The sequence below is a fragment of the Castor canadensis genome, chromosome 8 (assembly GCF_047511655.1).
Source record: "Castor canadensis chromosome 8, mCasCan1.hap1v2, whole genome shotgun sequence".
Lineage (NCBI taxonomy): Eukaryota > Metazoa > Chordata > Mammalia > Rodentia > Castoridae > Castor > Castor canadensis.
Genome location: NC_133393.1, coordinates 19,355,658 through 19,368,780, shown reverse-complemented (window position 1 = coordinate 19,368,780; position 13,123 = coordinate 19,355,658). Strand labels below are relative to the sequence as shown.

General features: G+C 51.6%; 1 long non-coding RNA gene across 1 annotated transcript; it reads left to right on the top strand.

Moving 5' to 3' along the window:
- The first annotated feature begins 689 nt into the window (after positions 1–689).
- Positions 690–12,846, top strand: LOC141425642 (uncharacterized). The gene is made up of 3 exons (XR_012450666.1): positions 690–6,347; positions 6,787–12,279; positions 12,450–12,846. It is a non-coding gene; the product is annotated as an uncharacterized lncRNA (long non-coding RNA).
- The last annotated feature ends 277 nt before the right edge of the window (positions 12,847–13,123 follow it).

The window sequence follows — 13,123 nt, the reverse complement described above, 5'->3', positions numbered from 1 at the left end:
GCCTCTGAAGTGTGCACAGGTGGACCTCAGACACATGTCCCTGAAAACGGGATGAAAGCAGTTCCTGTGCGACAACCATTTCCCACCGCAGGCAAACCCGTGCTTTGTGGCTTGCACTGTCCTGAGTGGGCAGGTTGTGAATAAGCCCCTGACTAGGTGGGGCTTGGGGCCTGCAGTCCCTCCCCCAGTACTGAATTCATACTGTCCTCAGGTCTGCCAGCAGCTAGGCTGTCATTCTGGGTGTTTCCCACCCTTTAAAGGCTGCTCTTTACCCTTTGTTTCCTGGTCTTTCCTGTTTCTGCCTGATTGCCTTGGGGTTCCCAGCAAATACTTGCATTGTTTTCTAAAAGAGAAACAAGCGCACACTGTTTTGGTCCCCGAGGTACATGCCCACGCTAAGATTACGTGTACTTGCTGCCTAGTGAGGTCAAGTAGCTGGTGGGCAAATTAGTTTCTGTTGTTAGGCTCATTCTGCAGAATGCCAGAAAAGATCCAGATCTGGAGAGCCCCAGTTGTGTGGTGATTGTGAGTCATTCCTTGTGATCCCTGCAGGGGCCCTAACAAGTGGCACTCAAGCCCACTCCTCTGATGACCCCGAGGGTCAGGTGAAGGAAGACTCATCAGTTTCTTGTCCACTGGGGGGAGGGCGGGGGGGAGGTTTGTAGCAACCGGGCTGGAGGTGGCACACACCTCCCATGAGGCGCTTGATACAACCGCTGCTGCTGCTCCATTGGTGCACTCTGGAGTGAATGGTGCAGTGACAGCCTCGGCCACTGCTTCAAGCAAGAGGTGGCCCTTGATAGGAGACAAGTTTGCCCCACTGGGCGCAGGGGGCCCAGCATCAATGTTCTGGGATTCAGTGACTCCAGACAAAGAATGAGGGTGTTGTGAGGGTGACAGGTCCAGAGGGTCGTGTTCCTGGGGGAGGAGGAAAATGCCCAGCTTACGCAGCGGGTGGTGATTCATCCAGGGTTGCGTCAGGCTACACAGCCGGTGCTGTTTCCTGTGGGGGTCAGGCACACAGCATTTGGTCAAGGTTGGAATATTCTTCTAAAACTTGCTTTATCCTCACAGGACTATCAGAGTTCCTGCCTCCTCTGTGATGTGTAGACTGAAGCTCAGAAAAGAAGACACCAGGGTGAGGGAACAGCACAGCCAGGACTGTGCCACACACCTATGCCACATGGGTGCTATTAACCACCCTCCGTTAGATTCCCAGTAGTTGAGGCTGGTGGGCACAGACGCCCACAAACCCCTGGAGAAGGGGGCAAGGCAGAAAGGGCCAGTGGAGTAAAAGTCACGGCGTAGAAGGAGAATTTGGAGAAGACTGAAGACCTCTGAGCCAGATGGCGTCTCCAGCAGACATTACCTCTTGTCCTGTAGATCTGTGTCAGGAAGGCATGGAAGGCTTGCGTGCTGGGGATGGTCGCCTGTGCCGTCTCAGTGTGGGGTCCTGGATTTGGCTCAGGCAGCACCACAATGCAGGCCTGGGCAAGTCGCCTGCTCCCCGAGTCTCTGTAAGGTGTAACTAAAGTTCTGTGTCACAGCGCTACGCTAGAGCCTAAACAAAAAAGAAGCAGTGCCCTTAGCACGTAGCATCGGTAGGCATGATCAGCTGCAGGACAGCGCTTGCAGTCCAGGTGCCATGACCAGCCACAGTTTAAGATATAGGCACAGAAAGATTGAGTAACTTGTCCCAGCCACACTGGGCTGGGGCCTGGTGTGACACAAAGTAGATGTTCAGTAAGAGCCCTTAGGTGAGCCCGGCGCTGGTGGCTCATGCCTGTAATCCTAGCTACTTGGGAGGCTGAGATTAGGAGGATCATGGTTTGAGGTCAGCCTCGGCAAATAATTCATAAGACCCCCATCTCCAAAATAACCAAAGCAAAATGGACTGAAGGTGTGGCTCAAGTGGTAGAGCACCTGCTTTACGAGTGTGAAGCCATGAGTTCAAACCCCAGTCCTGTCAAGAAAAAGCCCTTAAGTGACAAAATGGTGAGTCCTAGACAACAGCTTTCCAAGTATCGCAGACTACTGGAGGTGGATGGAGCCTCAGGAAGGCCTTAGTTTGACATAGGTCAGAGAGTGAAGGACCTGGGTGGGGCAGAGATTGGTTCACAATCCTTCAGAACAAGGTGCTGTCACGTCCATAGTCACTAATGCAGAGTCTTCCTGAACTGTAAGGGGCTACCGCCTTCCGTGTCGTGGTTAACCTGGCTCCAGACACTTGAGCATTTGGTGTGCCTCCAAAGTGCTATTAGGATGACGCTCTGCGATGGCTGCAAAGTGCTCTGCAAGGGCTGATAGTGGTTCAAGCAGTAGAGTGCCAGCCTAGCAAGCCTGAGGCCCTGGGTTCAATCCCCAGTACAGAGGGATGGTGGGGGGCATATACAAAAAGAATGGCTGCCCGTGAGCAAGGGAGAGGAATGATGGTGGGGTGGAGGAAGTACAGCAAGAGTTGGGGACCTCTCCAGGACCAATGAGAGCAGTCATAGCCTGGAAGTAGAACAAAGTCACCCATGCACCTGAAGACTAAAAGTCAAATTGAGCAAAAACAAGAGACTAGGTGAAATCTCTCTGCCTGAAGCATTTGGCCCTGGGAGGCTGGGAAGAGTCCTGGGTTATTCCACTCAAGCAGGCACAGGAGCCTCTTCTGTCAGCTCAAGCTGCAGGCCTCGGTAGAAGTCAGAGGTCAAAGTCCCCACTGTCGTGCCTTCCTCACCACGGCTTAGCCAAACCCATCACTAAGGATGCCAAGAAGATATGGGTGTAGGCCAACCACCCTGTGAATCTTCGGGTGCCTGACATCACGCTGGTCCAACGGACATGCCTGCTATCTCCTGTGCCAACAGTGTGCCTGTGAAGCGGTGGTCACACCTCCTGGAAGCTCTGGGGGCCAGGGGAAGAAAGAGGGACTGTCTTTTCATGGTTTGCCCCTCTGTAGAGGAACAGGCAGATCTGATGCCCCCAGCAACCAGCCTGGCTACCAAGCCTCCCTGGGCACAGAGGCTGCAGTTCTGGGCTCAGCTCACGAGGTGGCAGCAGGGGGAAGCGAGCCGATTCTCTGTGTTGGCCAAATCCAGGTTTGCCTGCAGCCAGAGGAAGCTGGGGCACACATGGGCCTGCATTTATTAGACATGAAACGAGGGCAGCCTGGAACTCCTGTGGCTTGAGAAGGGCAGCCAGGAGAGACAGGTGTGGTGTTCTGGAAGGTGAATCAGTGTACCTGCTGGCCTCGCCCATCCACCACCACAGAGATGAGTGGGTGGCTGTGAGAGTGTGTGTGTGCGTGTGTGCACGTACCTGTGTGTGAGGGCAAGCGTGCGGCTGTCTGTGTATTGTGTGACTGGAGTGTAATCGCGTGTGTGGTTCTGAGGGCGACTGGCAAAGTGGGGTGTGCCCATGTGACTGAGTGACTGTGTGACTGGGGGGGTGGAGGGGGCTCAGGTGTCGCCAGAGAGGCGGGGAGGAAACTATAAACCTGGGCAATGTCCTTCTTATCAGCAAGCTGTCTGCTGGGTTAACAGGGCAGGGTGCAGAGTCCACGCAGATAGCAACTGGGAGGCAGGAAGCACACTGAGGTACGGGAGAGGGGGATGGGGGCGTCCCATGCCTGGGAAAGGAGGGGCCCACACTAAATTCCACCCAGTCCCAGACCCAGGATGCAGAAGGGCCATTTCCCACGGAGCAGGCAGGAGAGTTAGCCTCCTGGAGCCTCAGTTTGCCCATCTGTAGACTGATAGAAGCAATGGGGCCTACCTTCCTGCACAAACAAGAAGGCTAGTGTGTAGCAGTGCCTGTCAGGTGGTGTGGACAAAATAGGCTGAGGACGGGTCCTGGCCCAGCACTACCACCTGTGGTGGACAGGCCCCTGTCCTCTGCCACCCTAGCCTTTTTTATTTTCTGGCAGCATGGGGTTTGAACTCGGCCTCACACTTGCTAGGCAGGCGCTCTTCACACTTGAGCCACTCGGTCAGCCCTTTCTTGTGTTGGACTTTTTTCGAGATAGGATCTTAAGAACTATTCTCCGGGCTGGCTTTGAACTGTGATCCTCCTGATCTCTGTGTCCTGAATAGCTAGCATTACAGCCACTGATACCCGGCCTGCAGTGGGCTTTCTCAGGAAGTGAGAGGGGCTGCCTGGAGGGAGCTGCCAGCCTGGTGACCTGGGAACTCCAGTCCCACTCCTGACGTGACTGGAGTAAGTTTAGAATGCAGGCTCTCTCAAACCCCAACTGGAGTTTCACCCACGTTTTCATTTTTATTTTTATTGGGAACTGGGTGGGGAGCTTTTGGTGTCATTGAGGGTTATTTTAAAACTACCACCTTCCATCGGGAGCTGGCTTGAGTCAACTGGTCACCATGGAATTTCTTTTTTTAGTGTGTAAACAGCTGAGTTGTAGGCAGCTGTCTCCCGTCCAAGGCGGAAAGCTGCCTGTGGATGTGGAGCTAGCGGCCTGGCTCGGATTTCCTGGGTAGACAGATGCCATGTCTTTCAACGCATGGGGAGGAAGCCCGGAAAATGTGGCTTGAAGACCACATGTCTAGTTATTCAGGTGGCTTCACCTGGGAAGCCCTTCCTGAGTGTCAAAGCCACAGGCTAAAGGATATATATATATATATAACATCCAGGGTGCTCCACTTGTAGGGGTGACCCCCAGAGGTGGTGAGCTCAGAGTGCCAAGTCAGAGAGGAAACTCTGGGAGCCAAAGAGAAAAAACCCCAGCCACAAATCACTTAGTGTTATTGAACACTTGTTTTGTGCAGGTTCTGAGTCCTGCCAGGGCTTCGGAGGGGTCGGGAGGCTGGAGCTGGAGGCTGGAGTTGGAGGCCGAGGGCACTGTGCTGGACAGTGATGGGCTCTTGAAGGGGGCAGGAGTGGGTTATCAGGAACAGAGTTTGGAACAGAGATTGCAGAAGGGAAAAATTCACAGGTTCGTTGACCTACACACTCAACACTATTGCAGCCACCAAATAGTTGGTAAACAAAATCCTTCCTCTCTAGGGACAGTGTGGTAACAATGTAAATAACAACAGCTAAGAATTATTGGGAGCCCGTGACATGCCAGGCTCTGTATTTTTTTCCTTTCATGCTGGAGATCAAACCCAGAGCTGTGAGCAAGCAAAGCACTTGTTCTACCACTGAGCTACCCCCTTCAGCCCCAGGCACGATTTTAAGTGTGTGTTTATTTATTCATTCAGTGCTCAAAACACCCACTTCATCATCCCACTTCACAGATGAGGGAGTGAAGGCCCTGAGTGGTGGAGGCAGCATTTGCACCCAGGGCCTGTGCTCTGACCATGATGGCTCCCCTGTACCACAGCCCTCAATCACAAATGTGGAAGGTCCAGCTGCCTGGGTGATGGGGGCTGGGGGAGTGGGGAGCCAGTGCTTTGTGAAGGTTAATCTGGGGGTGTCGTGTGAGCTGACTTGGGGGTCGGGCAGGAAGGGATCTGCAGCCTCATGGAGGAGGGGAGCAGAGTGAAGACAGAGACAGGGGCCAGTAGACTGGGCAGTGGGCCATTCCTAGCCATACCCTGCCTGGAATTAGCAAACGGGGGCAGAAATCACTCCCTCCCTGGTCAGGGGACTGCCCACCAGGCTCGCTGTGGGTTATTCTCTTTATTATCATTAATCACAACTCATGAGGGTGAGAGGTCGTTCTGTCACAATGGCCAGCCTCAGGCTTTCTCTTCAAACTCTTTTAGCCAATCCCCAAACTCAGTGTTGAGGTGAGTTTCGAACCCACTCCCACTCCCCCGTCCCCTCTTCCCTTCTTTGCATTGCGGAGTCCTTCACATTTCTTCCTGAGAAGCCCAGGGACCAGCCCTGTTGGAGGCCAGTCCTCAGGCCCTCGGTGGCCAAAGCCATACTTTCATGAGGGGTGGCACAGTCTGTCTCTCCCCCTGTCTGCCAACCTCTGCCAGGCCTGTTTCACACACCCAGAAGCTCAAGCCAGAGTCCAGTTCCAACCCCTTCCAGTTTTTGTCCACATTTCCTGAACAGACGTAGGATCTCTGGCTTAGCTAAGAGTTGCCAACTTTATTGTTTGTTGCCATCACCCAGCTGCTGCCAATCCAGCCTCTTGGACTATTCCCATGCCTCCACACGCGCCAGCAGCCACCTGGTCTGCCAAGCCGCCTCCTCTCTGTGCCCTGCCTCGAGAAAGGCCCTGAACCCTCAGCTCCGTGTACCACACACCCTCCAGGGTTCCTTCTCCCTCCGTCTCCCACCCTAGCTCTGCTCTGACCCTCCAACTTCAACTCTAGCTTCCCTGTCCCTCTGGGGCAGGGATGAAGGTCAGGTGCTCCCATGAGCTGGGAACAATGTCAAGAACAATTTTCAAGGTTGGTCTTTAAGAACTTTCCTAGCCCGGTGAGCCCTGGAGGGTTGGGAATTCCTGCCTGGGAATTTTTCCAATATTCTGCCAGCTGTTTCTTCTCTTTCTGTGGTTTGATGATTTTTCATTTTGTTCCAAGTCCTTCTTTCGCTTTCACTATAGCAGCTCAGACTAACTGGTGGAGGGAGGGTGGGGACCTGGCGTCTGCCCTGCTAACAGCTATGGACATGGCCAGCTGTGGCAAGGGAGGGGATGGGATGAAGGAGGAAACAGGGGTGGAACAGAGGAAGCGAGACCAGCACAGGGCGGCCTCCTGTTTCTCTGGTAATCTTCCCATCACCCAGCTCTGGGCAGGAGGCCCTGTTTCCACAGGCCCCTGTCAAAAGTGCACTTCTGTTAGTTAGAAGGGTGACACAGTAACCCAATGACACTGATTTATTCCTCAGATGTTCGGGCTGTTGCTTAACAGAGCAGAGACAAGTAAGAAGGGCACCAGGAGCAGATGAGGATTTTTGTTTGTTCGTTTGTTTTTGCGACACTGGGATTTGAACTCAGGGTCTTAACGCTTGCTAGGAAGGCAATCTACCATGTGAGTCACTCCATCAGTCCTTTTTTGTGTTGAGTTTTTTCAAGATAGGGGCTAGCCAACTATTTGTCCAGGCTGGCTTTGAACTGTGATCCTCCTGATCTCTGCTTCCTGAGTAGCTAGGATTAAAGCACACAGCTGCATTTGTTTTTTTAAGACAGGATCTTGCTATGTGGCCCCAGGTGGGCCTGGAACGCGTGATCCTCCTGCCTCTGCTGTGCTGGGATCACAGGCCTGCACCACCATGCCTGGCTAGCAGGTAAGTTTTAAAGGAGCGTGTGGGAAGGGTGGCAGGCATGGAGCATGGGCTTGGAGAGGGGTCATAGTGCTTTGAGCAGCTAGAGGATGGCAAAGAGGTGATAGCCACCTGGGGATTTGACAAAAGGGGCAAACCTCTACCTGGAAGACCTTTCTTACTGCCCAATTAGGCTCCAAGAGGGTGCATAGGGCCTCTTGGGGAGACCTGGTGTGATATTGGCACCATAGCACTTGACTGTGACATTAGGTCTTGGACAACTTCCTAGTGGACAGCTGCTGGCTTCTACCATTAGATAAGATTTAAATTCAGCCACATGTAACAGAAAGCCAAAATAAGTGGCTTAAACCCGGTGGCTCATGCCTGTAATCCTAGTTCTTTGGGAGGCTGAGATCAGGAGGATCTTAGTTGGAGGCCAGCAGAGGCAAATAGTTTGAGAGACCCTATCTTCAAAATAACTAGAGCAAAATGTACTGGAGGTGTGGTTCAAACAGTAGAGCCCCTGTCTAGCAAGTGCAGAGCCCTGAGTTCAAATTCCAGTCTCCTCCTTCCAAAAAAAAATGGCTTAAACCAGAGAAAGGCTGATGTTTCTGTCTGGAGGCAGCAGTCCTGGGCATTTTTATTTAAAAAATTTTTGTTTTTAATATTCTTTATTTTGGTCCAGCTTGTCTTGAACTTTCCATCCTCCTCCTTCAGCCTTCTGAATGTTAGGATTACAGGTGTGAAACCCTATGCCTGGCCCGAACAGAGAACCGCAGGAAGCATTCACCTTCCAACTTCACGTCCAGGCCATTCCCCAGCAGGCACTGGCTGCGGGTGCCACTCGACAAACGCTCCCTGCCTGGCTCACCTCCCAAATCCTCCTCTTGGGTTTTACATCCAGGGCGAGCAAACCAAGAGCCTCACAGATAGAGCATTCACTGCACGCGGAAGCCTTGTGGGCAGGCCTGGGCGGTGGCTGTTATGAAGCCTCATGGTAGGGACAATCCTGTAACTTGTCCACAGTCTCCGCCTCCAGAGCTGAGTCTGGAACCAGGTGATGGGCTGATGACACTCAGGCCCCATGTCTTTTAATTTTTCTCCTTTTTTAAAATTAAATTAATTTTTAACTTTTTTTTTATTGTGCTGGGTGGGGGTACATTGTGGCATTTGCAAAAGTTCTTACAATATATCAAATACACTTGAATTCACCCCCTCCACCACTGTCCTTTATCCCCCCTCCCCCGATTCCTGGAATAGTTTCAACACTTGTGTTTTTTTTTTTTTTTTTTTGGCAGTACTGGGGTTTGAACTCAGGACCTACACCTTGAGCCACTCCACCAGCCCTTTCTTTTGTGTGCGTGTGATGGAATTTTTCAAGATAGGATCTCACAAACTGGTTACCCGGGTTGGCTTTGAACTGTGAGCCTCCTGATCTCTGCCACTTGAGTAGCTAAGATTACAGGTGTGAGCCACTGGTGCCTGACTACCTGTGTCTTTAAAAAACAACAACAACAACAACAACTTGTTGGTTTGAACCCGGGCCTCACACTTACAAGGCCAGTGCTTTACCACTTGAACCACATCCCCAGCCCTTTTTCCTTTTGTCATTTTTTTGGGATAGCGTTTGACTTTCCAGCACCTCGATCCTCCCAATCTCTGCCTCCCGCCTCGCTGGGATGATAGGCGTGCGGCCACATGCCCGGCCCTAGGCCTTGTGTCATCTTAACTAGCCCGTGGTCCGTAGCAAGAAGACTGTGGTGTTCTGTGGGTTGAACTGTGGAGACGTGAAGCTCTGCCCCACAGAACAGCTGTTTCCCCGCCGCCCTCGGCCTTGCTTGTGGCAGCTGCTTGCTGTCCTCCTCCCTGGGGCTGGTGGGTAGCTGGGGAGGGGGGAGAAGAAGGATCAAGGAGAAGAATACCTGGCTGGGAACTAGGTGGCAAGGGCTGAGGAGGGAAGCTTTGATCAAATAGCTTTGGTGGCTCCCACCACCTTCCCGTTCCTGGAAGACTTACTGAGGGCTGGGGGTGGGCTGGGTGTGCAGCCCCCCATCTCCTCCCTTAGATGTTTGGAGAACCGTCCAGCCACTCCTCCACCCCTGGTATGCCAAACGCCTGGGGCTGGCAGGGGTCTGGGGGCAGCTGGAGGAGGCGTTGGAATTCCCCTTTCCCAAGCATGGGAAACTGCTATTTCCAGTGTCCCTGGGAGTGGCTCCAGGACAGGGCTGTGCCTGCCTGACCCCTTTCCATAAAACTCTCCTCCTGGACGTGAGGATTGGCCAGGCACTTTCACACCAGGGGACTCCTTTGATCCTTCCCCAGCCTGTGAAGTGGGCTGAGCCAGGGGATCATTAGCTAACCATTTTACAGTCGGGGAAGTGGGTGGTTCCCCAGCACAGGTTCTACCTCAAGGGTGCTGCCGCCTAACCAGTTAACCCTAATCAGGATTATAATGACGTTAGGTACCCCGTGAAGCCCTTTGTCCAGCCATGTCTGCAGTCCTCACAAAACCCTCTCAGCTGGAGGGTCAGCTGCACCTGGCAGAGCTGGGATTTGAACCTGAGCTGTCCATCTCCATACCCGGGGATTCTCCAAGTGTGGACACCAGGGCATTGCTGGGAACTTGTGTCTATCCCAGTCCTGTTGAATTTGAAACCTGGGAGGAGGCTCGACCCTGCTCTCCAGGTAAGACCAAAGCACTCGCAAATTTCAGCAATTTCTTTTGATTCAGTGGATTTCAATTCTAGAATCACCTGGGGAGTTTGAATCAATACCAGTGCTGGGCCCAGATGGGAGCATTTTTTAGGCACTCACCACCTCTGAAGGCGGTAAGGCCCTCGAAGACTGCACACTTGACCAGAGTGTTCTAGAATAGCAGAGCAGGGCAGTCTGTTCCAGAGAACCCTGGAGGGAATGAGGGGAGTTTTGGAGTCCAGGAAGGAGAGGCTGGGATGGGGGGATCTCAGCCACTCTTGGAGGAGACAACTCTATGAGAGCTGGGCCGCCTGCAGCCCTAGGGAGGCCCAGAGACCATGACATTTGTCTTGGCACTTGCTCAAGAGGCTGTGTGTGGTGCTGAAGCTCTTTTGTGCGTGTGGTTTAACTGTTGGCCCAGTTTTCCAGAGCTGATTAGATATCCCTGTGAACAGCACATCACCTCCAGTCCCCAGGACGCCTGAGAAGGACTGAAGCAAGTCAGGAACCTGGGGGGGGGCCCAGCTCCTGTTTCTAACTGTCTGGCTCTGAGCCTGGGGTTTGTGAATTCAAGGGTTGAATAAGTTGCATCACTCCGGGCCCTGTCAGGAGACAGAAACCACAGCAGCTAGTTTAGCAGACTGTCCCGTAAAGCATTGCTGCTTGGGTTTCCAGGTGTCCTGGGCAGGAGCCCTCCCCTGGCTGGAGGAGCAAAGGGAAAAGGTGTTGGAATTTTGAGGCTTGCAGGTCCAGAGCTAAGACCAGACCTCTGAGGAGCAGGGTCAGCTGGTGGTTTTGGTGTCTGAGGGGAAATCATGAAACTGGAAAAAATGGAGACTGGAAGCCACTGCCCCCCTCCAATGCACTGTTACTGTCTAGGGACGGGGATGGAGAGGCTGCTGATTTTCTGGCCATCCCGTCCTCCCTCCCCTTAGGGACACTCCCTCCTCACCTGTCTCTCGGTTCTCCTCTTTCCAGAAGCAATGCTGCTGGTACAATCAGAAAGGCTGACCCTGGGGTCTGGGTGCCAGAGACATAGATAAAATAACAGCAGCCACTTTCATTAGAAAATATGCATGCCTGACCCTGCCTGACCATGTCATATGCACTGACTCATTCACTATTACCTTCATCTTACAGATGGGGAAACTGAGGTACAAAGACACAGATCTGGAAGCAACTGATTAGAGTACAGAGAGGAGAATGCATGTGGGGAGGATCTCATGGAGGTGTTAACTCACTAATTAACTCTTGTTCAATAAAATTTTATCAAGGTGTGGTGGCATGCACCTGGAGTCCCAGCTATTCTGGAGGCTGAGGAGTCCCAGGCCAGCCTGGGCAGTATAGTGAGACCTGTCTCTAAAATAAACAAACATAAACCTGTAGACTGGTAACCAAAACCAGAGCTTCTACCTGCATTTGGGAAACTTATAGTAGAGATATTATGCAAATTTTCACAGGCAAAACAGTAAGCTCCAATAAACAGTTCTTGCTATGGAAGCTAGTCACCCATCGGATTTGGTGGAATTGTGAAGATGAGAGACCGTTTCCTGGGGGAAATGATGACTGGCTGTGACAGAGAAGACGAGTGGGAGCTGATCAAATGAACAGAAGGAAGAGGGCTCCAGTCAGAGGGAACAGCGTGTGCAAAGCTCTCTCCTAGCACCCAGGGTAGGGCAGGGTGGGAGTCTGTCTCCTTCCTCCACTCCAAGTGGGCCAACCTGAGCCTGTGTTTGTGCTGCTCACATAGGCTCCCAAGAGCACATTGCTAAATATTCAGCCATTATTTAAAACTAAGTGAAGCCAGGCAGGTGGCTCACACCTATAATCCGAGCTACTCAGAGGGCAAAGGTCAGGAGGATGGCAGTTTGAAGCTAGCCCCGGCAAACAGTTTGAGAAACCCTTTCTAAAAAAATACCCAACGCAAAAACAGGGCTGGTGGAGTGACTCAAGTGGTAGAGTGCCTGCCTAGCAAGTGTGAGGCCCTGTGTTCAGACCCCATTACCACCAAAACAAAAAATAAATGGTATGTTCATTATTGAGTCCAAAAGAGACTTTTTTGGTCATTTTCTTCCCTCTAATCTCCTACCACCCCAGTCCCCATGAAGTTTTAATATTCTAGAGACACCAGCTACCTGTTTGTGTGCTGGCTGTATATCTGTGCTTTATTTATAAAGGGAATAAGATTTCTTTCCTCTTTTTGGTGCCACTGGGGTTTGAACTCAGTACTTCACACTTGCTAAACAGGAAGCAAGTGCTTTTACCAATTGAGCCACTCCACCAGCCCTTTTTTGTGATGTTTTTTTCCCAAGATAGGGTCTTGCGAACTATTTGCCTGGTGGCTTCGAACCCTGATCCTGTGGATCTCTGCCTCCTGAGTGGCTAGGATTACAGGCATGAGCTGCCAGCGTCCAACTGAAAGTGGTAAGATTTCTTTTGTCCCCCACCAAGAACCAATTTTTGTCCCTGTTGAGAATGCATGATATAAACTCAGAATTAAATTATATTAAAGCTTTTAATTGACCATAAAGATTTCACAATTTATCACTTTCTAGTCATTTTACTTTTGTTGATTTTTTTTTTTTTTTTGGCAGTGCTGGGGTTTGAACTCAGGACCTTGTGCTTGATAGGCGGGAACTCTACACACAAAGCTAAGAGTTCTGCCATGGTCTCCTCCTCCCCACTTGGCCACACTCACCTCCCTTCTGCCTGGCAGGACTGCCTGAAACTCAGCCCAACTCCACCGTCTCCCACAACGTGAGGGGACATGGTGTGAACCCAAATGCTGTGATGTCCTTTGTCAGCTGGCAGATCAAGCCCAACCCAAAACCCCTCCTCATCTTTTTTGGAGGATTGAACCCAGGGCCTCGTGAATGCTCCTTTTGTGCTCTACCACTGTCATCTTTTGTTGTTGTTGATTTAATCATTTATTTATTGCTTGATTGATTTTTAATTTTTATTTTATTCATATGTGTATACAATGCTTGGATCATTTCTCCCCCCTGCCCCCACCCCCTCCCTCTCCCCTCCACCCCCTCAATACCCAGCAGAAACTATTTTGCCCTTATTTCTAATTTTGTTGTAGAGAGAGTATAAGCAATAATAGGAAGGAACAAGGGTTTTTGCTGGTTGAGATAAGGATAGCTATACAGGGCATTGACTCACATTGATTTCCTGTGCGTGGGTGTTATCTTCTAGGTTAATTCTTTTTGATCTAACCTTTTCTCTAGTACCTGTTCCCCTTTTCCTATTGGCCTCAGTTGCTTTA